We start from the raw sequence: 25,242 nt of genomic DNA on the forward strand, positions 1-25,242 counted from the left end.
CCTGCCTTTACACTGAATAAATTACAAGTGATGGAAAGAATTTCAATGGGTTGCCCAGGGGAAGCAGAATATTTATTTCAAAAATGCATCAGTTCCTAAATAGTCCTAACTAAGCTAGTTGTCAACACAGTAAGATTACATTGCTGGTTCATTGCTACTCTAGCAGATGGTGAGGACTTGTTAAAGCAGAATGCACTGCCACTTTGCTGTTGTAACAAATTAAAACTGAAGTCTTGAAAAGTTAATTCGATCAAAAGCAATAACAACAGAAATGTGAAGTTTAGACCTTTGACAAATATAATATACATACGCATATATATTTTATGGGCACTTATGCCATCTTCTGAGAAATGCAGAGCAGTGAAAGTTTTTCTACATGAAGATTTTGTTTTTATACATAATTTAGATTTCCACTCATAGTTCATTTATCATTTTAATATTAAACCATTATAGCTGCAAACATGTCTTCAAGCTCTGGCATGACACTCAAAAGCTCCACAAAAGACTTCCAACAAAAACATGAAACGGATTGCAAACACCTAATTAAATATAATAGCCCGCCCTGCATGTAAGAGCTGTATTTGGATATCTTACGTTATTACAGCTCTCTGTGGAATAATTTTCTTAGGAGTACAAGATTTCACATCCTGACCCATACCCACAACACATCAAAAGTCAACAGTGTTAAGTGACATACTTCAGCCCTCATCTCTTAATATCTTCAGCTCATAAGCAGGTATAACGTGGCGTTTATGCTGAGAACCACAGAACTGTGTGGGTTGGAAGGGACCTTAAAGCCCATCTCATTCTACCCCCCTGCCATGGGCAAGGACACCTCCCACCACACCAGGTTGTCCAAGGCCCCATTCAGCCTGGCCTTGAGCACTGACAGGAATGGGGCATCCACAGCTTCTCTGGGCAACCTGGGCCAGGGCCTCGCTACCCTCATAATGAAGAATTTCTTCCCTAGATCTAATCTAAATCTCCCCTCTTTTAGTTTAAAGCCATCGTTCCTTGTCCTGTCACTACACCCCCTGACAAAGGGTCCCTCCTCAGCTTTCCTGCAGGCCCCCTCCAGGCACTGGCCCCAGGGCCTTCTCTTCTCCAGGCTGAACAACCCTAACTCGCTCAGCCTCTCTTCACAGGAGAGGTGCTCCAGCCCCTTGATCATATTTGTGGCCCTCCTCTGGACTCATTCTAATACTTCACTGTCCTTCTTGTGCTGGGGGCCCAGAGCTGAGCACAGGCTGCAGGTAGGGTCCCACGAGAGTAGAGCAGAGGGGGCACAATCCCCTCCCTTGCCTGCTGCCCACACTGCTGTTGGTGCAGCCCAAGGTACAGGGGGCTTACTGGGCTGCAAGCCCACACTGCTGGCCCGAGTCAAGCTTCTCGTCAACCAGCACTCCCAGGTCCCAGTCAGGGAAGCTGATGAGACAGCTGCTGTATGGCCAGAACCACTGCAATACACTTACTAAATGACTGATGCTAACTAAGGATGATTTCTGACTGCCAGAGACTACAGCTGTTTCTCCTCCTGCATCTCTTAATGTCTGCACATCATATTACGTCTGAACTGTTCTGCTGCTTGCATGGATTTAGACTAACAGTCTTGGTGAAACAGACATTTGTACAGATGAGGCAGAAGGATGAGTCTGTTTTTTTCCTCCCCCCCAAAAGAAGGCATTTGGATGCCTATCTGGCTCAGCAATACAAAAGAAAGCGCTTCATTAAACATTCCTATTTTCACAAGTTTAAAATGCTCTGAATCAAGGCAGATGTTCCTTAACTAAGATGCGTTTGGAAATGGAATTTATGCATCAGAGCACTAAGCAGATCCACATTTTGAAATACGGGCTATGGGAGTACCAGAAGGTCACCACAAAGTTCACAGCAGAACAGGGAAGTGAACAGGGTCGTTCATGACCGTGCTATCAGTCTGCACTCGATCCGTTGAGACAGCCTCTGGGCTAATCCCCACCCAGGATGTTCTCAGGTCTTCCTTTCTAGCCAAAGCTTCCAATTTCCCCTTCCCTTTATCTGTTTACCACTTCCTACTCCCAGACTGCCTGCTTTACTTTCAACTACTTATTCTCCTTGCTAAACCTTTTAACAAGTCACATATAAACAAATCCTCACTTAACTCCTTATCATACCTCTTCCTCACCACTTGTGTCTCTGGAGCTCCAAAGTAATACGGAAGTTGCTCAGCATTCCTCTGTGTTGGTACAGCACTTAGAAAATGTCTCCTTGATCATCTTTGGGGGTTCTTTGGTTACTATGGAGATAGAAATAACAGCAAAATGATTGAGGCTGAACAACTCTAATAAGAAAAAACACACACCTATAGAAAATTACATCATACTGTCTAGATCTTTTGAACTCAATGCAATAAGTGTTTGGGGTTATATTTCTTCATTGGCTTATTTAATGAGGAAGCAAATCACAATTTTTCTCCCTGATGCACACGACAACACTCTATTGAACATCCAAGCTGAAACTCTACTGAGGTAGAAAATGGGGATACGAAGGAAGCCTTAAGATTACTCACATGGCAAGAGAGGTTTATTGAGATTTAGAGATAAATTGCTTGGATTCTCCTGAGGTATGCTGTTAAACCATACAAATGTCTAATTAGCATACTAAAAGTGGTTAATTTTGATTGATATTATTTGGGCCAGATGTAAAAATCTGCACAGATTTGCCAATCTTTCTGGGTTCTAAGTATGTGTTCAGTCCTTGTCAGATATTAACCTATTGATGCAAGATCATCTTTATCTGCCATGTTACAGCTTTGCTCTGAATTCCTCCCTCTATTTCGGTTTTGACATTTTTCTTCCACTACCCAGCAGAATTGTTCCCAAGTGAACAGATCAGACTGTCACTACAAGGCCAAGTACCTTCCTGTCTGTGGCAATCTGAACGACCCAATCCCATACTCTTCAGCTCCATTTACCAATGGCAGCCTAAACAGCACAAACCACTGGACCACAAGTCATTCTTGATATTTCAGCATGTAAGGTAGGCAAAAAAACAGTGGAGCAGGTGGTTCATAGAGGACTGACGAAACATACACAGGGACTCTTCTCATACACTGTTGATACACCTTGCTGAGATAGCAACAGTCATCACATGGATGTTCACCTAAACAAAGTCAGAGAGGGGAATGACAGCAGGCTGCGTATCTGTGATTAACCCACTGCTGAGAGCAGGAACAGAAATATGGTGTTTGTACACTATCTTTCATCTGACATGAACTTACTGGGTGTATTTAGTTACAAACACAAATGAAATGTGGCTTAAGTGTTACACAACTATTTAAAATTGCAGAGCAATATAGCACAACAGTTTAGGAGAAGAAGTGATAATGAGTATTACGTTCAAATGAAGCCTGAAGTATCTTTTAACATAAGAATAAAGTTACCCAACTGGAACTTGTCCAGAAGGTAGAAGATAACAAAAACCACCATGAGATAGTCAATGAGCACGACTTCGACTAACAAATGTTGCTTTTTCCTCAGTATCTATTAGATGTAGACGATTAACACTTGAATTATGTTAACATGAACGATCTGTAAAAATACATAGATACTTATATACATATTTGATGCATTATATTTTATTCTTTAATCATGTTCATTTCTGTTTGACAGCATACCTTCTCTTCAGGTGTCAGAAATGCAGATTTATACCTAATGCTTATCTTTTAAACGGATTATAACATGAAATAAGATTTTAAATGCAAACCATATCTCCATTTAACTTGGAGAAGTTAAAATATCTTCTCTAAACTTTCTCACTTCTCGTCTTGACATCAATTATTCTAGTTTATTTTTTTATTGAAGTTAGACACCTAATCCACTCTCAATAACTCCACAGGCATATAAGGCACATAGCAAGGAGGGAATATGCACAAGTTCCATCATTACAGGTAGAGACAAATCTCAAAGATTTCCAAAGGGAAAAGAGGAAAAGGAGTAAGACCAGTATAGCAGCCATACATATATGCACCCAGTGAATGCACATACACAGAACAGACAGGCAGCTATTACCACCACAAAAACAACATGCCTAGCTCAATAAATAAATATATCGTTCTAAAAGAGGCAGATCTAGACAATACTTGGATTTTCAGGCTCATATTCATTGCAATTGTTCATGCCACATACTCAGAAGGGAAATTGCCCCCTAGGAAAAACCTAGACAGGCGTGCAACTCACTGAAAACATAGAAAACTTGCTTCGTGAACTGTTTCAATTTTTTTGCACAGCTTACAAATAGCCTAAGTAAACCTGTGTTCCTGTAAAGTATGCATTTACAGTGACACAACCACCCACAGGGAGTGGCTTTTTGCTCGTTACTGTTAGTAAACATTGGGAACTCAGATCCCACAGGTATATTCCAAACTCAGAGCCCTAATATACAAGGACAATGAAGGAACTGCAGAAACTTTACAGTTCAACTTCTGCTTATCCTTCTCAACCTCTCCTCTGGATTGCCAGGTGAGGGAGTTCACGTTTTATCACAGTCATGTACAATATAAGCTTGGCTTTGAGGGTAGCCATGCATTGCTGGGTGACTGCATTACTTTGCTTCTTTTATCGGACAGACCTGACACAAGTTCCCTCACCTTGAGGTGTGTAAGATCACTAAGTCTATGCTTAAGCAGCATGCCACTGCTTCTCAGCGCATTTGCTCTCCATACCTCACTGCCCAGAAAATCAACACCACTTGCACATGCCCTCCCCCCCCCTTCTTTTTTTTTAATGTGCTTTCCCAGGATCTCTAGGGCACTGCTACAGACAACTTCTGGGCAAGTAAAAGAAGTTTTCCACAGAAATGACAAGATTTCCTAAAATGACAGAGTGACATTAAAAATCCATGTCATTCCAAAAAACAAAGCCAGTGTGCTCACGTCTAGATGAGACTTACATGAAGACCACGAAGTCTGTGCGTACAACCAGCTACACACAGCTTCATTTCCTTGTGGATGCGGTATAATTTCATTATCTATTTCACAAATACAAAGCTAGTCTGTGTGTAAATATTCATAAGGTGCAAATTAGTGGTTTCACAGCTCTGTTCCTTTTCTTGTCCTCCTACAAGCTGCTACAATAAAACCTCACTTAACAGAATCTCAGTCAAGTTTAAGGAAGGTCTATCCCTTGATCTAAGCTTATGCATATCACCTCTCCAGATTATTTAAAACAGCGATGTCTCTGAAGCATGACAAGCACATGTTGGTACTGATTTTCAGCTACAGAAAATAATTCAAGTGGCTGGTTCAAAATGGACAGTTAGAGCTACCACACTCAGCAGGTTCCTCTTGACAAAAAAAACATACATCAACAGCATGAACTTCACACAACACCACCCTTATAGGGAATCATACTTGTTTTACACAAAGCGAAGTGTAGCTTGGAAATCTTTCGCATGCTGTGCGAGTATGAAAGGACATCATCTCCAGGAAATAAATCCCTCTCCAAAAACAATGTGCTTTGAAAGGAGAGCTCTACGATGTTAATATCAAAAATACAGGTCCATACCAGACTCCTGACTCCCACACGGCTTCTGTATTTGAAAACACTAAACCCTAGTCCCACGCATTTGCCTTCCTAAAGTACATTTGACAAAAGACTTGGGCTCATTAACTCAATATTGACATCAGAACTCAACTTGCACAGAGCAGACAACACTGTAAAGAAATCCATCCTGATCTCAGGACTGCACAAACATGACCTTCAGCTACTCTGTTGATGAAACTGTTTGCATATACCTTTCTAAGTATGAACTCATACTAAGACCACATACACAACATCCTGATCACTACGGCACTGCAGGTGCTTTTTGTAATTGCTGCTAAGCTCTAAAAACAAAATCACAACGTTTTTGAAATGCAAAAGAGTCTTTCAATCTCAGAAACCTAAATTAAAAATATTAATTTCTTCTATTTCATTTCAGCACCAAAAAAAATCATCCCAATCATTTGCTTACATGCAGTACATGCATGATATCAGATCTTTATACAGCATTGTTTTTCCTAAGATGATAAAAAGAATTACTTGGAAAAAAGGTCTTGGCAGTCAAGCTTTCTCATGCTTACATGTGCTGCAGACCCTGTACTGCCATTACACAGTACCTGACTATCAGAAATTCAGAGGGAACGGAGGACAGCATTATACAGAACTTCCCATTGACGCTTCTGTGTCAGGCTCTGAAGCATTTTTGGGTGATACTTGATTTTTGTTGACATTCACTAGGAGAAAAGCAGCAAGCACGGAACATTTGCCTGTTTTTCTTTCTTCTCTTCCCCAACGCTTTTCTCGATCAGCTAATGTCATTACCAGAGATAACTATAGTTAAACACTTCTGCCAGCTCCAAGCAGACAGAAAGAATTCCTTTGACAATTCCCCTGAAAACTCCATCTGTCCGATTCCCTTTTGATGAATCAGAAGATGGAAATATGTTTTCCTATGAAGATGATGCTATAGTTCCACATTCAAACTCTCTTCCTCCAATTAAAGACCAAATTCTTGCATAAACAAATTCAATTTGCTGTATGGTTTCATTCCACTAGCTTTATCAGTGAAGCTAAGTAGAAATGTCATCAATGTTTGAGTGATTGCTGGATAGTATTTATTTAATACAAAATGAGCACGAAATGAATTGGCAAATTAATCAGCAAATGATGTTATTACCTTGAAGAGATTTAAGCTGCTTCGTGTGAAACTACAGCTTATTGTTATAGCACTTTGATCACTGGCTAAGTGTACAAAGCATCAGGAATGATCCTTATAAAAACAAGATTAGTGGATAATAGAAACAAGGTGGATGCTGGACATGTTGCTGACATTTCACATTGAAGCCAGAAATTGGTATGAAATTGAGCTGAAACATGCTATAACAGGGAGAAAAAGGTGCTCATCAATACATTTAATTTGTTAGAGTACTCTGGTATTGAACTTTTGTAAGCTAAGAAATCATGAAAATTGTGCCTTTCACAAACGTGACTAGCAGTAGGATCATCTAAGTGCATACCAAGAGAAGCCAACTAGCTGGAAGTGCACAGGTGAGTGAAGCATTTTCTCATCAAAGTTTAAAAGATCCTATCAAAATTCATTCTTTTCTTCTCGAAGAGATTCAGAAGCACACGCCCCAATAACATGTAAGAGGCCCATGTGTTACGACAATGCCTGAGAAGGGCACAAAAGAAAGACTGCCCTGAGCCATGCAAAGTTTTGGGACTGCAGCATCAGGAAAAGTCTTGGAAGGAAGCAATTGGTACCTGGTTCCCTTCACTACTGTCATCTCTTCCAAATGCTCTGACTCTAGGAACATGCTACCATGGTTGATAACCAAAATCATCACTTCCTATAGCATACAAAGCAGAGCAATTCTTCTGTAGATCTTCTCTACCTCTTAACTTCTCTACCATTTTTTTGATTTCTAGACTCACAGACCTAAAGAACTGATGATCGCATTTTTGACCCATTAGCCAAAGCATTGGGAAAAAGTTCTTAATTGTTCATTTATTAAACATATACTGTTTTTATTAGCACGTTGTCCAAAAATACATTACTATCTACACAAAAGAATTCATTATTCAAATGGATTTTCTGAATAGCTTCCCAGCCTCTATAATTTCCTTATTTGTAGCATCCTGTATTTGAGACATTCCCAGTACCCAGATGTTGCATATCATCTTTCTTCATCAATTCCCCTTTGAACCATCATAACTCATAATAAGCAACTCTGAATGGCAGATTTCTGAGGCAAACACATGATTTATGATTTAGCTTCAGAAAAAAAGCACCCTTACATTTAACATTTACAGTACTGACAAACATTCTTGTAAGTCAATACATTTTCTGTCTGAAGAACACAAGAGACAAGGTAAAATAAGGCAGTTTTTTTTTTTTAAGACAAGTTTTAATCATTCCTTCAGAGTTTCTAGATATCTGTTGCAATTGAAGAGCTAAGAGTTTGTGTGAAGGCTTCAAGAGATTTGAAGGGTTCACCATACGTTGGGTGCACTTTCTTTATTTCTGGCAAAGCTGATGCTGTGGGTCAAACCAAAACACCCTCTTCAGAATATATCCTTGCTCTTCAAGTGACAACATCGATCTGCTCAAGTGACTGAAGACGATTTGTATGGGTACATATCAAGTTTTACCTTAAAACACCTGACAAGTGGGAGGATTATTCATCCAGTTATGAGGTACCTAGCTTGTGTCCACATGTCATCCCAATCACTGGCTACTTTACCTGCAGAAGACTCTACAAATCTAGGTGTTTCACTTGAATCATGTGGTTGGTTCAGAAGGCCAAATTAAATCAATAACCTTGGAAGTAACATTTGACTAATAATATTTACAGCAACATTACATATTTTACCTTTGCATAAGTAAGCTGATTTGAAACTGGATTTTTACCTCAGCACATCCCAGAAACAGAGGAATAAATGATGCATTGAATAGAATCATTTGGGTTGGAAGAGACCTTAATGATCACTTGGTTCCAATTTCCTGCCACCTCCCACCAGCCCAGGTTGCCCAAAGCCCCATGCAGTGGTGTCACCTGTTTCCATCCACAAACTTTTTTCTCTGGGGCTTTTTCTTTCTGCTTTTCACATGCTGAATAACATCATATATCAACTAAATTTGTCATTGTTCACGTATATAATACACATTTATATCCATAAGCTTTACATTATTAATAAATGGATGTGTTACATATACAGATATTCATCAACACATACATTTAGTACAAAAGTATAAATTAGAATTTTTTCTTAGATCATACTGATGACATTCACTGGTAACGCAATGAACTGCAGTCCTAATTGTGGTCCAATTTAAATAACACTTTAAAGGAAAGGTTCACTTCAAAATCAATATTAGCCTAGAAAGGCTAATTCACAGTTATTGCATGTAAGGGAAATAACAACAGACACTTCAGCTTAATGTACATTAGCAAATCTTTTTTCTGTTTGAGAAACCATTTTTTCCACACTAGACTTACTTTGTAATTTTGGATTCTACCATTTGATACAAGTCAACAAATGAAACACATACACAGAACTATAATTTACTGAGCTGCTCAACCATGCCACAGGGAGCTCAAACTCTCACCGGCTTCCAAACGGTTTTGCATCAGGACCATACTGTGCTTTGGTACATCTGATTTTTAACATGTTGTACAGATCTTCAGAAAGCTCCAGTCTATTTCTAGTGTTTTCCTGATATCAGTTGAACCTGACCCTTCTTTTAGGGCAAGCTCATCACAAAAAGATGTTTTCTCCTCTTAAGTATAAAGGAGTCTGCATAAAGTTAGCTGCAAAGGAGACAGGAGGCTTCTGTGGCAAAGCTGAACCTTATGAAAAATAAATTACAGAAGAAAGATTTTTAATAGACATGCCTAATGTTTTTCCTGGTGAGAATGCTGAAGCAGCTGCCAATTCAAGTTTGCATTCAAATTGCCAACCATAATTGCTTGTATATGTAACATAATAAAAATCTTTATTGTCTAAAGTCTTAAGAACACTAAGTAATATAACACTGGCTTTTACAACATTAAAAACAAATAATAGACTTGTGTCAAGTTATTGTATTTAGAGAAATGCAGAAAACCCATTAGATTTCATTAAAGACAGACAAATTGTTAAATGGTTTCTGCTGCTTTGATCTGCACAAAAGATACAAATCATTCTTTGGAAACATTTTCAATTCAAACTTGCCTCCTTAAAGTAAGCTTTTCAAACTGTGCATTAAAATAAAAGCTATATTCAAATGCAAACACTCAACTCATAATTTCTGCATGTTGATAATTGTATTAATCGGGTAGCAATCTATGCATCTGTGATATTGTTGTGACCTCTTAAGCTGAAAGCAACTTCTAATAGGCACTTTGAAAATTCAAGAGTCATTGACATGAGTGCAAGAATGTTCTATTTACAAAGAAACGTGTTCAGCTGGTAAACAGGAAAAGAAGAATTCAAGATAATCTGAAAGACAAAGCAAACAAACTGGCACCAAATGAGGCATAATAAGCAAATGGAGTAGCAAAAACAATTTAAATGGCTCTCCTGCTGCCACAACCAGCCTAATGTGAAAGTTTAACTCCTCTCCTTAAGCAGAGTGTATTCTCTTCAAATGCTTTTATTCTAACCCTAGTGCATCTGGAAATCTAGCAAGGGCACGTGCTATTTCCAAGGGAAAAATCAAACAGGCAAAAACAAAACTAAAAACCTCCCACAAGTATACTTGAAAAAAATAACTTGAAAGGCAATGTCAATATTTATGGAAAATAACCAAGTGAAAAGCAATTTAGAAAGCAAAAAGGTTACAATGAAGATACAAGCTTATTAAATATAGGCCTTAGCCAGACAAGAAGATCCCCTTTGACACCCTTAGGAAAAGAGAGCATGAGGAAACTTTTGTACCAAGAGACAGACGACTTCCTGACTCTTACTGAAAAGCCAGAAAACTTGTGCATCAAAATACTTACTGAGAAACTAGAAATCACAGCAAGGAACAGCGGGTGAAACTAAATGAGGAATTGTTGTTGGTTTTGTTTGTTTGTTTGTTTTTTAACTGATGAGAAAAATGCTGCTGAAGCAGTCAGAACAAAAAGGACAGCCTCATACTCCTTCATGTGCTGAAAATGCAACATTATTTAGGTATTTCATATATGCAGAATATAAAGTTCAATATTTGTTTGCTAAACAGTGAAAATGAATGCCAGCCTTTATGCTTTCAAAGTAGTAAACAGAAAAATCCATTCCTCATAAGAAACAAATAATGATGTGATAGATTGTGCACTATGGAGACATTCTGAAAAGGAATATTTTATCTGAAAGTAAGACTGAGACAGTACCTCATGACACCCCAAGTGCTCTCAACAGTTAGTCTAAGAAGGGTAAGAGAAGGCAAGATTTGTGCCATTTGAAGTTTATCAGTGTCACCTAGATTACTCTGGAAGCTGTTGCCCTTTGCTGCATGAACAGCAATCCAGGAGAGTTACCTCCAGCTACCAGTATTAGTCCAAGAACTGGCTCACATATACAACCCCCGATTTATTTTACTTTGTTATGTTAAAGAAACTAGGGAAAAAAAGGTAAACAAATCAGTTCAAAAATTTTACACTCTTAAAGAGATGATAACCACTCCTTCTAATTACCCATTAGAGGAAATAGTGCTATTTATTCACTCAACTGTTTCCGCCTTCATGAGCTTGCTCTTAAATCCTGGTCTGGTGCCAACTTCCACATGGACCAGCAAATTTGGAGACCTAAGCTTGGGCAGAATTTAACAGATGTAAAAAGGAATATGAAGAAACAGCAGAGGAAACTGCAGTAACAGCATGTGCTAGACACAGACAAACTATAGGCATAACTACATGTTCCAAGTTGGTTATTTTTTAACTATAAAAAGATATAAATAGAACATAAATGAGATGCATATGAGAAGTGCCTGCTGGACACTACTTAGCTATTATCTGGCAGCAATTTACTTCAGGCTCCACAGTAGTAAGTTTAAATGCATGAGTTGATGCTCTCATAGTTTGAAGATCACTTCCAACTTGCAGCTGTTAATGCTCCCTTTAATTTTCTGTAATCAAATATTCAGTTATAAATTGTTGATACTGCCATAAACTTACATTCTGAACAAACAGGATACTACTGCTCCAAAGTCAAACCCACAAATAATGTAGGTAGGATGTGTTGACAGTGACTAAAATTAGAAACTCTAAGGATGATGAGCAGAGGCACCTCTGTGCCTCTTTCTCATTTAGGTTGTAGACTCCCTCCAAACCCTCCCTACAGTGAAAGTGAATAGGAGCTGGTCCTTCACAGTATAAAGACAACCCCTACGAGAGCCTCTACCGTTATTAGTTTATGACTTGCTTATATGTATTACCATTATTCTTAGAAAGAGCTTATCTTCACTCCCCTCTGTGTCAGCTATTAATCATCAAATTTTAACAGCTCAGCTATGTCCTGTGCCTGAATTTGATTTCCTACTTCCTTGAACTGCTACTATCTTCCCTTTCAAAGGAGAAAGAAAGAAAAAAAAATCAATGTAAGATGCAAGTTTCAAGCAGGGTTTCCACAGCATCTTAGCAGTCAAATCGAAAAGGGAAGGGCATGCAGTTCAAAGATAGAGGCTCATACAGATACGCTATCAGCAGTGCCTCTATCTCCGAATCTATAACCAAGGTACTGCGCTACCTCTGTGGCTGGGCAGAAGGGCAGAATGGGAAGCTTCTGTGGCTGCTTTCATTTACAACTAAACATTATGGACTATAATCATACTTTTTAGAAATAGCTATGGCAAAAGCTGTAAGAAGCTACAATTTTTCCCTGACCCTGAATGCCTAGAAAAAAAATGGAAAAGCCTGGTCAGCCCCTGCTGCCTTACACCAAACAGCCCCTTCTCTACTGTTACACTTTGCCCATTGCTGTTAGTTCAAGATACAAGACAAATATTCACTTCACTTTGCCAGTCTTACCCAGGCAGATCGCAAACATCTGAATTTCTCCACGCTGGTCCAAGCCTTAATATCCCCTTGGATGGTAGGTATCCTTTAACCCCTATAGAGTAATCACTCTTCTTGTTTTTAAGTTTTACACTCTAAATGCTTGCAGAAATAAATTGCATTCACTTTACATTAGCAGCTTCTATTTTCAACCTGTATGTATTACAGTTCCCTCATTAATCAGACCTGGAAACTTGCATGTTCTATTTTTGAATGTTACATAACTTTTATCAGGTAAAGAACTCTAAACCTTTGAGTATGTTTAAAACCATAAAACCCACCAATAAGTATTTGCCAGGAATGGCAACTTCCTTAAAGTGACCAATGCAACAAACCTCATCTTTTCAAAATACTTCTTTGCCCAGTAACTGACTGAGCTCAGGAAGTTGAGTACAATATTCCAGGTCATTTCACCACAAAGCTACATAGGGGATGAGCAGGAAAACAAACCATTCCACCACACATTGGGATATGGGTTGAGAGCGATAGAAAGCTTCAAACATTCTGCTATTTGTCAGAACTCAGCTAAACAAGGGAACAAGCAATCGCTTCATGGGGCTGGATGATCAGCTACTCAGCTGACAGCACAATTACGCCTTGGCTCAGGCACCTAACTCCATAGGTTTTTCACAGAAACTCTTTTTGTGTGAAGTCTTTTTGATTTCAAGACTATACAAATTTCTTCAAGGCTGTCTTTCTCTTGCTCAGCAGATAACAGAGCCTTCTGACTAAAATATGAAATAGTATTCAACATCTAGCTATACATGATACAGTGCATATTTATTCTAATCAATCTGTACTTCCACTATGCTCCAAATAAACAAAGGAGTACTATAACCAGAAAAGTATATTCCCAGTCTTTTATCAAGAAAAAGAGTGTTATAAATCTCAAATTCTGCATAAGGACAACATGGCATCACTACCACCAGTTAAACACATAGCTAATGTGCTTTAAATGAGATAAATACTTGAAAAAATAAAAGAAAACGAATGGAATTTATTCAAATTGAAACCCACGAAGTACACAAGGAAATGAGATGCACGCAAAGAACAGCTGGTGCATATCCTGCTAAAAGGTTTTGGACATTAAGAGAAAACAGCAACACCAGTTTATTCTCCAACGGCCAGCTGCAGACCTAGGAAGTCCCCTCTTCTTTTTGTTGTTAAATAATGCGCTTCTGTCTGTGGACAGAAGACATACAGCAAACCAAGATTTTAACTGCAACAGACAAAGAAATAATGAAAATATCTCAGTTAGAAAGCAAAATTGAAGAGACAGGGAATTGAAACAGAAAAAGGACATTTAAAACTATCATGCAACGCACCTTTGGATAACTAAGCATTTAAGTGCTATCCTGATAAGAAACTTAATTAATCTTTTCTGACAAATTACTTGTGAGAAAGGAAATTGTGACAATATTCCTGTTACTAGAGGAAACTTCCGTAAACAGAATGGCTGCAAACGAACAAAGATGGCAAAACCTAGCGATCATAAATATTTCTCCAGCTACATTATTTTCTCCCCCACTATTAAGCTTTATGGAGCATATCATCAAATGGAGCATTGCTGCCACGGCATTGACCCTAGCACTCTGTGAAACTGCACAGTGTCTGGCCCTCAATTTTGTTTCTGTTTTTCTCTTAAAACATATTCTTATTCCCCATAATTCAGGTGCTGGTCCTGAATTAGAAAGGCGAAGAGTTCTCATTTCTTCCCAAACAGAAAATAAGTCCACTTGTATCCTGGAATGATTTTTCTGACTTTCCCACTGAAGTCTTCCCTCAGGTACCATCTGAGGACAGGGCCACGATAGCGGCATGGGAGGGCAGGAGGAAACCCTGTCACGTGGAAGTTTACCCGAGGAAGATGGTGCCAGTCAATCTTGCTCCTTCTCCAGAAGCAGACCAGATGGTTCTGAAGCAAAATGTTCAGGTAGCTCTGAAGACCTGGCCTTCTCCTTCAGCTAGCCACCACTGGGACAAGAGGAATGGATGGCAAGGGGACAAAGAGAACACGGCCCAGAAAACAAGGCCGAAGAGTTTCATATCCTCTTTGCCTATGCCCAGGAAAACGCCTGAAAGTAAAATACTGAAAGGATAAGGTTGGCTCTACAGTTCTGTGATTAAAAGGGGTTTCATGTTTAATTCTACATCAGAGGTGAATTTCCTCAGGACAAACCACTCGGTTTGTTTGCTCACGCCACACATGGAAATAGGAGTTGGCCTCTCCCTTCCTTACACAGCAAAGGGACAAAAAAAGAGTCATTTATTTGTGGGCATGCAGACAATATTTTGTCATGGTGACAGTCATTTAGGTAAAAGCTCATCAGCTTTCTTTCTTCTCCTTCCCTGCCAGCCAGGTCAGCTTTCCCACCCTGGAGCTGACCACCCCCCCCAGCCACACTGCGGCACCTGACACCAGAGGCACCCTCGCCAGAGGAAGGCAAGCTGAAGCTGAAGGGAAAGGCAGAGTCCTGCACCAAGGTGCAAGGAGACGAGATGCTGTTAGGCCCTTTTTTTCAGGTTTCTGAAGCGTTCATAACCACAGAGGTGATTTCTTATTTTTACTGTTGCAATGAGAATATTCTTCCCTTCTGAGAAGCCCTCTGAGCTTCAAGCCACCTCACGGTTTTATTAAACATCCTTCCCGCTGCATTCTCCACTCTTAACAGTGTTCCCAAATTTATTATCCATAGCCCACAACAAGGTTATAGGATTTTCTATTCTGGAAAGGAGACACTATATGAACGCCCTGTTTCCAGTCCATCATCTGGTAACTATCACACAGGGAACGTATTTCTGTCCCTTTCCACCTCATGAGCTTTAAAAGCATTAACAGGTAACAGATTTTCCTAAAGGAGCTACCTAATGTCCTCACTCCTTAAAAACCACATGCCTTTTTGTTACTCCAGATCTAATTTCTGTCTTCTCAGGAGTTGAACACTACGTTTCAAAGGACACACCTCAGAGGGTACAATGAAAGTTCCTTCTTCCCCACTCTTGTCCTTTATGAATTACACAAGAGCATATTATATTGGTTTCCAATACAATAATTTAAACTACATATTTTATACTTCATGCCAAAATTAAAAAAAAAAAAATCGGGAGGATCTGGGTTCTCAGACTGGGCAGAGGAGTTTTTAAGAGCTTTGGCACAGAACAACAGTAACAACAAAAAAGGCTAGGAAAGAATCATTTGGGAGGGAGATGCCTTCAGACTGAGACCCTGTATAATAACCACAGCCCACAGAGAAAAACTGCAAGTACCTAGTCGTAGCAGCTTTGTTATGACATCAGCATCCCAACTTCTTCATCACAAGGGAGGTATACCTATGAACACAACACATCCAAATAGCAGGTCACAATGTCTGTGTCTCAAGGCAAAATACACTTAAGGAAAAAAAAAAAGACACATAAAAACCTTTTAATAGACACAAAAGGCCCTGAAGAAAATACAGAGTTTGTCTGCTTAAAAGTATAGGTATTTACTTTGTATAAAACAAAGTCAACATTATGTGCTTCATTTTAGGGAAAAAGAATCTAATTAAAGATATTTTTTTACTGAATTAAGTATGAGCACAGCAGTTCATTTAATTGAATACACGTAACAATAAAGAGAGCTCCAAATATTAGCTCTTTGTAACGACAGTGTTTACATTCACCCCTCACATTAGCAGCCAGAAGACAAATCAATCACGAACTGAGAAACACGTGAGCAAGCTGACTGCAGGAAACTAAGGGCAGTGGCACAAACACACATTACGTGTTCTGCAAGGTTAAACTAATGTGAAGTAAATCCCTCAAGTTATGTAAATAAATTATAGCAATGTTGTCTGACAGCTTGTATTAAATAAGATTAATTCAGTAAGCATAAAATATGCAGGGGACTTGTTCCACTAATATATCCCCCTGCACCTTATGGCACACCAGACAGAACTTAAGACCCAAGGAAGATTCGGCAATCTCAAAGCCCACAGAAATCAGTCAAATACCTGGCTGTCCAGCAGCAGCAGGGCTCTTTGGTGGCTCATTTGAGCCTCAGCCCATCCGATTATACACGGGAGGCACGCTGCACGCTCACAATGCTCGCTAAGAGGCAATACACCGAATTCTGCCCAACTACTGAACAAGTCAGGAGCTTTAGAAGCAAAGCAGAGACTCCTCTGCCTTTCACATGTCAGATGTAAAACAGCTACCAAATAGGATTAAAAGCTCTCCCATCTGCAGAACAAAGCAAAAAATTTCCAAATAATTAAGTGGAAAATCAATTGGCTTTGCAAAATTTGAGATATCCCCTAAAGTTTGCTTTATTTTTTAAGCCAGCCTCTACCACAATCAGGATCTCAAAGACAGTTAACTACAATTCCACCAGGAAGTAGCAGAGGAATGCATCAACAAAATTAACACCAATATTCCCATATTTCTGTAATATCATAAAAAGCTTCCTATGCCCAATATCATAAGACATTCTTCCATGTTCCCACAATATATTACTACTTCATAATACATCAGCTTAAGATTGACTTTATCCATCTATTTGCAGGAATGACTTAAGCAAGCAAGATTGTTCTGCTCATTTGAAATAAACTTAATCTTACTTCTTAATCTTCATTTCAACTTTCATCTTCAATTTCCTGCTTTCAAGTATCCAGCCAAATTGATTTGATGCCTAATGCTTGACAAATAAATAATGAGCCTCTGAATTAGCCCACGTGTGAGAAGGCGATGATCCCATTATTTCTAACATTCTTATAATCAGGCAATGATTAAATTATTTCTTATGTCCTTAGCTCAAATGCAAAAATACACTAAAGAGATCCTTAACAAAAGCTCCCCACCATGTTTTTTTATTAAATGCTCTTAATTTGAGTATTTTATCACATGATTAACACTAGCTGGGCCATAAGAGTTTATTTTAATGAGAATGGGAAGAGCTCAAACAGTGGGTGTTCTGGGTATCTCTTTGACATCTTTATAACCATTTGCCATTTTGAGCGTGATTAGCTGAATAGCAACCATTAGGAAGGTTGATTAATACTTTTAAAATATTCCAAATCTTTGGCTAGTACTCTGTTTATTTTCTCAAGGAACAGACTGAAACAAAGACTTCTGCTGATCTCCACCTGAGGACACAGCACCAGGAGTACAACAAAGAAAAGACCTCACGCTCAGCTTCCTGCCAGCATCACTGACATTTCTATTTACAGAAATCTGGACTCATATGTGATACCCAAGGACTTATCTTAATTAATATCATGTCATTAGAAGTGAGAGCACAGTTCCAGTTAAAGAAATGGGGTAGGCAGTGTGGTTTCAATATGTGCCTCCAGGACACTGCTATTGATAGCAGACACCTATTAAAGAGCTGAGAATCAACACGAAATGCCATTTAACTTCCTATTTAAAAAAAAATCCTCCACATATTGAGCTTGCAGAACAAAGAAGTGCATTAAAAGCAATGATAAGGGTATTAAAAGGTAATATTTGATGTATGCCTATCTAGCACATTAATATTGAATTTGGCTGTGATATGAGTTCCACTAGTTAAAATTACATATTTCTTTTTTTCCTTGAATCAGAAAAGACAGTTACAGGAAAAAAATCAATAATCTAAAGCTTACAAAGCCAAAAATCTTCTTTCAGCACTAAGATACCATGGTGATAAAGGCCATGAAATAAAGGTCAGAAATATATAAAATAGACATTAGATGCACAAAGAGACATTTGTAACATGAACTGGAATTAGTAATGCCTTACTCTCACAGAGGTTTGCCGTAGGAGCTATTCCCGCCAGTGTAGCCCACCCTCCCCCCTTCCTTAGCCCACAGGTATGCAAGCACATGTCAGAAGTGGGTATGAGTGCCTCACCTGTGTGCTCTGACTGGGGGGAAAGAGATGGAAAAACAGGCCTTGAAAACATGCAACCAATTCTCTGTCCTTCAGCCTGACTACCCGTCAGCCTTGAGACTAATATTCACCCATATGAACACACTCCTCCAGCAGAATTTGCTGATGCTTCAAGTCTCCAGAGAGCAAATGATGTGGCTAAAGGTCTTCCAGTTGGCCATGAGTCTGAGTTACCACAGCCCTCTGCACGCGGATGAAAGCCAAATGCTTTGGCATGGCAGGGAGTGGAGGGAGTGGTAGGAAGCTAGAAAGACACATCTTACCTTATGTGCATTCCCACTGACCATACCACCTGCATAGTGCCCACCAGATCCTGATCTTGAAATTAGCACTGCTTAGCCAACACAGAAAACAATCACCACGTAGCAAGATGCACTAATTCTGACTCTCACAGCAACACACAGGGTATGAATAATGGCCTTCTCCCAGTGGTGAGCTCCACGCAGTCTGCCAGCAATGCCTCAACAGGCAGAAAGGCTGAAGGACACTTTCAGATACCTGTTGTGCCTTGTTCTGGTTCAGACAGCATTAAATCTGAAGCTGCACAGACTGGATAACAATTGCCAACATTAATCTCCTCCTATAGCACTGAAGGAAAGCTACCTGGAACAAGCTGTGGTTAAGTCACAGCTTCATCATATGCCTAGTGATTACAAGGGCGTACATACATACAGTCAAATCCAGAAGTAGTTCTAGTAGGCAAACCTTACATGGAAGAAACAATCAATCTGTTTTACTATCACAACATTTTCCAACCTAGCTAAACAAGCTACAGAGCAATTTCTTGTACTCACACAAATGTACTTGGAATTCAGACCGTCACTGGTAGACAGCATGAGTCCCTGGCTTCTTCACACTTGCCTACGTTAATTTTGCTGTATTAAGATGACAGGAAAAACCTCAGATGTGTTTGCCCCATCAAAGAGCAAGAAAAGGGTCCAAAATGAGGTGGAAAAAAAAAAAAAAAAACAAACAGAAAAAAGACCAAGAGAACTGTTTTTATTGATGTAACTCTAAGGAAGACGTTAGAAGAGCTGTCCCCTCACCTTCACGTCAACTACTGCCTCCTCTCAGGGTGACAGAAACAGCCCTCACATGGGGAAAGCCAAGTAGCAAGGCTGGTGGTGGTTTGAATTCCCTGCAAGCTCCACCATGCCTGTAGCTTGCCCTGATATACCTCACTAGAAAGGAGAAAGGGGCAGAAAGCAAGGCTGGAAGAATGACTAGAGGACAACGCAACACAGAAATGGAATGGGGAACACGTCAGTGAGCATGGAAGAGTGTTAAGACAGTAACAGAGATCAGCATGTACAAGCAGAAGGGGAAAGCAGGGATAACGGGAAGGTAAGCCAAAACCTAGTGAGAAATTTCACCAAATGCTAGTATTGCCTTTCTGAAAGCTACAAGGCAGGTGGGCAAAGCAAGCACTTCCAGTGGACTTGCTTATGTATCCTGAGGGAAGGGTGGGCAAATTGTGTTTTTAAATATACAACACTTGGCTCTTCCTCTCAGCCTCTGTTCTCACTACTCTTAAAAAGCTGTATTTATCATGGCTACGACAACTTTAAGGAACAAAATTTACATTTTCTGCCCCAAGCACTGAGGGTCACAGAACATATTGTTAAAAAGAAAGGGGATCATTCTGAAACAAATAAAATAGAGAAAGGACATTGTGGGACTGACAGATAATAAAATGAGCTGTTTATTTTTTGCCCTTCTTGCCTGAACTTCAGTGGAGCCCCCACATAAACTGTTCAGACTCTTCATGGTCTAATTTTTCAAAAATACCTGTAACTCTACCATCTATCATCCTACACTTCCTTCCATGTGTACATCCCTTCTCCCCACACTCCCTTAGAAGAGAGATGATACCACTTAGCAAACCACTGCCCAGTGGGCTCCTTACCCGAGATGACCTTGCACCACTTGGCTCCAGCCCAGGCAGATGGGTGCAGAAAGCAGTGCTTTACCCTGTGCTGGTGCAGGTGACAACGTCAGAGCAGCACTGGTACCAAGAAATCCTTCCCTCAGCTAAATCATTCCCTATTAATACCATACCTTTTGAGCTTTCGTCTTTTCGTCTTATGATGCCAGAAACTTTTGCCCAGCAAGCTAAGCTGCTCCCTTTTAAAGTCGCCTGCAGTCACCCAAGCTTGCCTACTGTAAAGCAGATAGGAAAGAACTTTCCCTTGCCCTGTGTGCATAAGCAAATCGTATTTCTGCAGATCATACCTTTAGTTTCAATGAAGGGAATACCACCACCAACAACAGCATTTACTCTCCAGAAGAGAGCAGCAGGCATGTTTGTCACTTTGCAGCAGGATGCTGTGCTGCAGGTGAAATGGCTGCCAGGCCCCTGCCCCTGCTCACCCAGTAAAGGCGTCAAGCACAGAGCAGACCATCCTCACAGCGAAGTAACAAACGCACAGTTATGTTTGTTTTTTAGTAGGGAGGCTCTTTCCTCAGAGCTGATGCAGTGAGGAGTTAAATGAGGGGGGTAACTTAAAAATGTTTCCCCCCAAGTCTAGCAATACGTCAATGAGTAGTGCTTTTGGATAGCAGGAAGCCAGTACATCCCCACTCTGTCACCTGGCATCCAGCTCTACGGATAAGATGGAAAACATTTTGGAACTGGTCTGGAGCTGCAGGCACGGATGGATTGCTGCCATTAAAACAACACGTGTCAGGGCACAGTCAAAGGGGCTTTAATTTTGACAGTGAATGACTGGCCCTTGGCAAGATTCCGGGTCAGTACACATGTAAAGTGGCCAACCAGCACATTCCTACTCGTACTGCTTGGCTAGCTATTACAACAAGCAGCAAAGCAGTTAAAACAGCCTGTCTCCTTCCCTCCAGAATGCAATTCTACCACAGTGCCTATTTGCTCTGTCCTGGGAGCACTTCATCTGAACAGCTCTGTAAAGAAATGGAGAGGACATGCAGCTTTTACCCTCAGGACAAGATAAATCCAGTAGCACAATAATTTAATGAGGACTACAAATCCTACTAAGTGCTTTTTCATTTATAAGCCCTAGATAAAGGGGCAAGAGAAACTACGGTTCCCCTCCAGAACGCTCCAGACAAAGATGATGCCAATTTTGGCCTCATGACAGTATGTTAATACAAAAGGATCTGCAATAAAGCCTTTATAAAGAACACCACACAATATGTGTTTTAGCGATTACACCACAAGACTGGCATGCTTTCGCAGCATAATTCCCTACCGTTACAGTCACGCTTCGGTGAGGCACGGTCAGTCATCTCCCCATGATTCTCCAGTGTTACTATCCCATTTCTTTTATGCTGTGTAATGAACAGGAATTTCAAATACTTGATTTGGCAGATGCTGGAGCAGAACCAAACCTGTTGTTCCTTGCCATTGAAGCCCGTGTTACTTTCCTTTACCAAGCATTTTCAGATGCTGTTTCTCTTTACTAGATCAGTTGATGGGACATTTCCAAAACAATTTTGTTATCATTTGGATCACAATAAAACATATTACCTATAGAGAAAACAAACTGGATTAGAACCAACTACAAAGCAGTTCCCATACTCTCTTCCTTAAGAAGAAGGCAGCTGGACAGGTCTGGTATTACATGACACAGAAGAACCATGTTTGCTCTGCTCAAGTCCAAAGACCTTCTCCAGGTTCTCTCACAAAGGAAAAACACTTGCACTATCATTTTCACACTGTATGTACCAAAGCATCCTCATAGATCAGTGCAAACCCAGAGAAACAGGGAAACATCTATCAGCGTGATCAGTGAAAGGAACATTACCCAGGCTGGGGCCACTTGGCAGTACGTACAAGTTTAGCTTGATATATTCTGAAAAGAAAAATGGAGAATACAACAATGACTCATTTTCCCTCTAGGTCACCTTTCTTCCTTCTCCTTCACATCCCAGCCAAACTGTTGCCTCACAGGCACCCTTATGCAGGAACGCAACCTTCTCACCTCTAAGATCCCTAATCCATTTAGGGCTTTATGTCCTGCTTTTGATGTCCATCTCCACAGTACTTTTGGAACCCAAAGGGCTTTTGTAACAATACATACATACAAGAGTGGGCTTATTCCCATTATTTCAAAACAAGCTGGCACTCTCCAGGATAGCACTGAGTGAAGAAAAGGCAAACAACCATGTGTTTGTGTGCCAGCTGTCCTGATAAGCACAGTAAAACAATCACATTTACTGTGCCCCTTTCAAAAGAGGGGGAAAAAAAAAAAAAGAAAAAAAAAAACACACACCACAAATACAAAACTATCTTTTGTTTGAGTTTGCTTAAAATACGCTTTCTTCTTTATCAGCTATGACTAATCAGCAGCTGAACACACCTCCACCACCTAAGTTGCAGAGGTAATGCTTCTGTTTGTCAGCTAATGGAGCGAGACAGAGGAAGGGAGCTTTTCCTAGTCCCAGGCTCCACTTGCCCTCAGTCTTCCCAAAAGCCATGCCAGTCCCAGCCACTCTGTTTAAGTTATAGGAGCAGGGACCCAGAATCCAGGGGTACAACTGTGAATTGAAGAATTAGGCAAAATTGTCAATTTTACCTGCCAGACAGTGAGTGCAATGAAACCTAAGAAAATACCATTTATCTGTAATTTGCCGACTGCCAGAATCTGCCAGGAGAAACCAACTTCTGTGAATAAAGTCTACATTTAGATACAGTGTGATAACTCTTCAGTAGCTCTAACCAGGGTATGCTAGTCAATGTTTGCACCTTCAGCTCACTGTACAGTGCTCCAGTTAGAGAGAACTAACTTGCTGGTAGCTTAGCCCTACAGAGAGCTAACCACACCATAGCTTGTGTGATCAGCACAGACATGCTGAACTAGCAAACCTACCCTCTTAACCTGCTTGTAAGCATTGTAAGAGCTGATAAAAGACTCATTATCCAAACTGATAGACAGCCAACGTTTATTTTTCCCCTCCCGGATGCAGTAGGGTAGATCACGTTGCATTTTGCTGTGCAGTATAGCATCAATTCTGCAGTGCAGCGTCACATCACAATAGGCCATGATGAGGGGTAGCATAATGGCATTCGAGATGGACAGCTGCATTTGTCAGTAATTCAAAGCCCCGTGAGCCCTCCAAGTTGATGTCTATTTAATGCCTACAGTCCCTCCACCAGTCGGTACCACGCTGACAAAGACATACAGATGTACACACGTTTCCTATTTGCATATGTATGCCTGTGTGTGAACTAATAGCTATTTGCTTCAGCAGTAAAGTCTCCTTCAAACAGTTCCCTATTACATATGAACATCTACATCTTAATGCTCTGCTTTACCCTGTCATGACTACAAAAATCCCTTTATGATGACTAAATTGCCCTTTTAGCCGAACAGTTCATCTGGAGGAGGGAGGGGGACAGGAGGAAGGCACCAATTGTGCAAGTGAGAATTATGAGACAGAAAAAGTCTTTGCACCTTTTAAAAAGGTTCTTAATCAAAAGAGTAAAACATCCTCAGCACTTGAGAATCTGAGAAAAAAAGCTTATTATATGAAAAGTGCTTGACAAAACTGGTACCTCAGGTTTCCCTTTGAATTCGCAAAGAGGACTAAAATTACTGGAGTGCACAACACAGAACTGCACAGCAACAGTTCTTCACACAACATTGTTCCTAATTACAGGCCCAGAGAGAAGGAACATGTTTCCCTTCCTCGGGAACACAAAAGAAGTAACAAAACGTTAAGGCATACTTCATGAAAAGCTACCATCATTACTGTGCTGTCACCTAAACAACTATTTAACAGAAGCAGCCAACTTTTCGCTTGCAACTTACGGTGATTATTGAAGACCATCAGCTTGCATGCAATGCTCACAGAAGCATTTCATAGAGCTTTACAGCCTGTTCAACCTACACAGCACTTGGGCAAGAAATGTGCTCCCTGTGTTAAGGCATAGCCTCGGTCCAGGTCAGCCATGAGGGAGGCCGAGAACCTCAACATCAACACCGGGAACTTGTCCAGTCTGCTCTCCTGACAACGCATATTTGTAAGGAAGCTGAAGCACAAACTTTTTACAACAAAATATAGTTTACAGTTTGAAAAAAATAAATATACCTAAAGCACATTGATATATCAGCTAAACATTTCCAGAATTTCTACCCTTGAAGGAACAAGGACCCTTTTACCCCTTTTTTCATCCTGAGGCAGTGAGTGATAATATGGCTTAGGAGGCAATTCAAAGACACCCCAGTTTCTTGAATTCATTTCTTAGATTGCTCACTGCAACAGCAAGAGTAACAAAGTAAGAACATGGGACAAACCACTATTTATGTGTCTCTCATATGAGAATGAGAAATACACAACTGAATCTGTTCAAACAGACACAAAGACAATGAAAAATGACAAAATTCAGAGTGAAGTTTTTTCCTGAAAAACTGATTCCCCTTAATTTTCTGAAATGTTGAAGATTTGCTCCAAAAGGCTTACAAAATCACATTTAAAAGTTTTGTCCAGTTTGAAATAAAAAGCCCTGACTGACAGCAAAAATAGGTCCTTGCTAGTAATCAACATGCTTTGTTTTTCAGCCTCTCTGTATTTTGTGGACAACCGATTTTGGCAGATTATTTCATTAGGGGAAGCTTGCATTTTAGCTAAACATGGCTTTCTCAACAGAAAATTGGTATCAATCATTTCACACTTTTTAAGCAGAGTGAATGATTCATCTCCAGGAAATCTGTATAATAATACAGAGTTACAGCTGATCAGACAAAACTAAAAGGAGCGAATCACTTCATTTTTGCTACTTACACTATTGTATCTTTACACACATAAAAGAGAAAACAAATGCC

The 25,242-nt window shown here is 40.0% G+C and overlaps 1 long non-coding RNA gene across 1 annotated transcript in view; it reads right to left on the reverse strand.

Moving 5' to 3' along the window:
- LOC121078201 overlaps positions 1–25,242 on the reverse strand; it is a 334,820-nt gene that overhangs the window by 263,678 nt on the left and 45,900 nt on the right. The window contains exon 3 of the long non-coding RNA XR_005824491.1: positions 2,154–2,275. This is a non-coding gene — a long non-coding RNA (uncharacterized LOC121078201). The remainder of the gene's footprint in view (positions 1–2,153; positions 2,276–25,242) is intronic.

The sequence above is a fragment of the Cygnus olor genome, chromosome 14, assembly GCF_009769625.2.
Source record: "Cygnus olor isolate bCygOlo1 chromosome 14, bCygOlo1.pri.v2, whole genome shotgun sequence".
NCBI lineage: Eukaryota > Metazoa > Chordata > Aves > Anseriformes > Anatidae > Cygnus > Cygnus olor.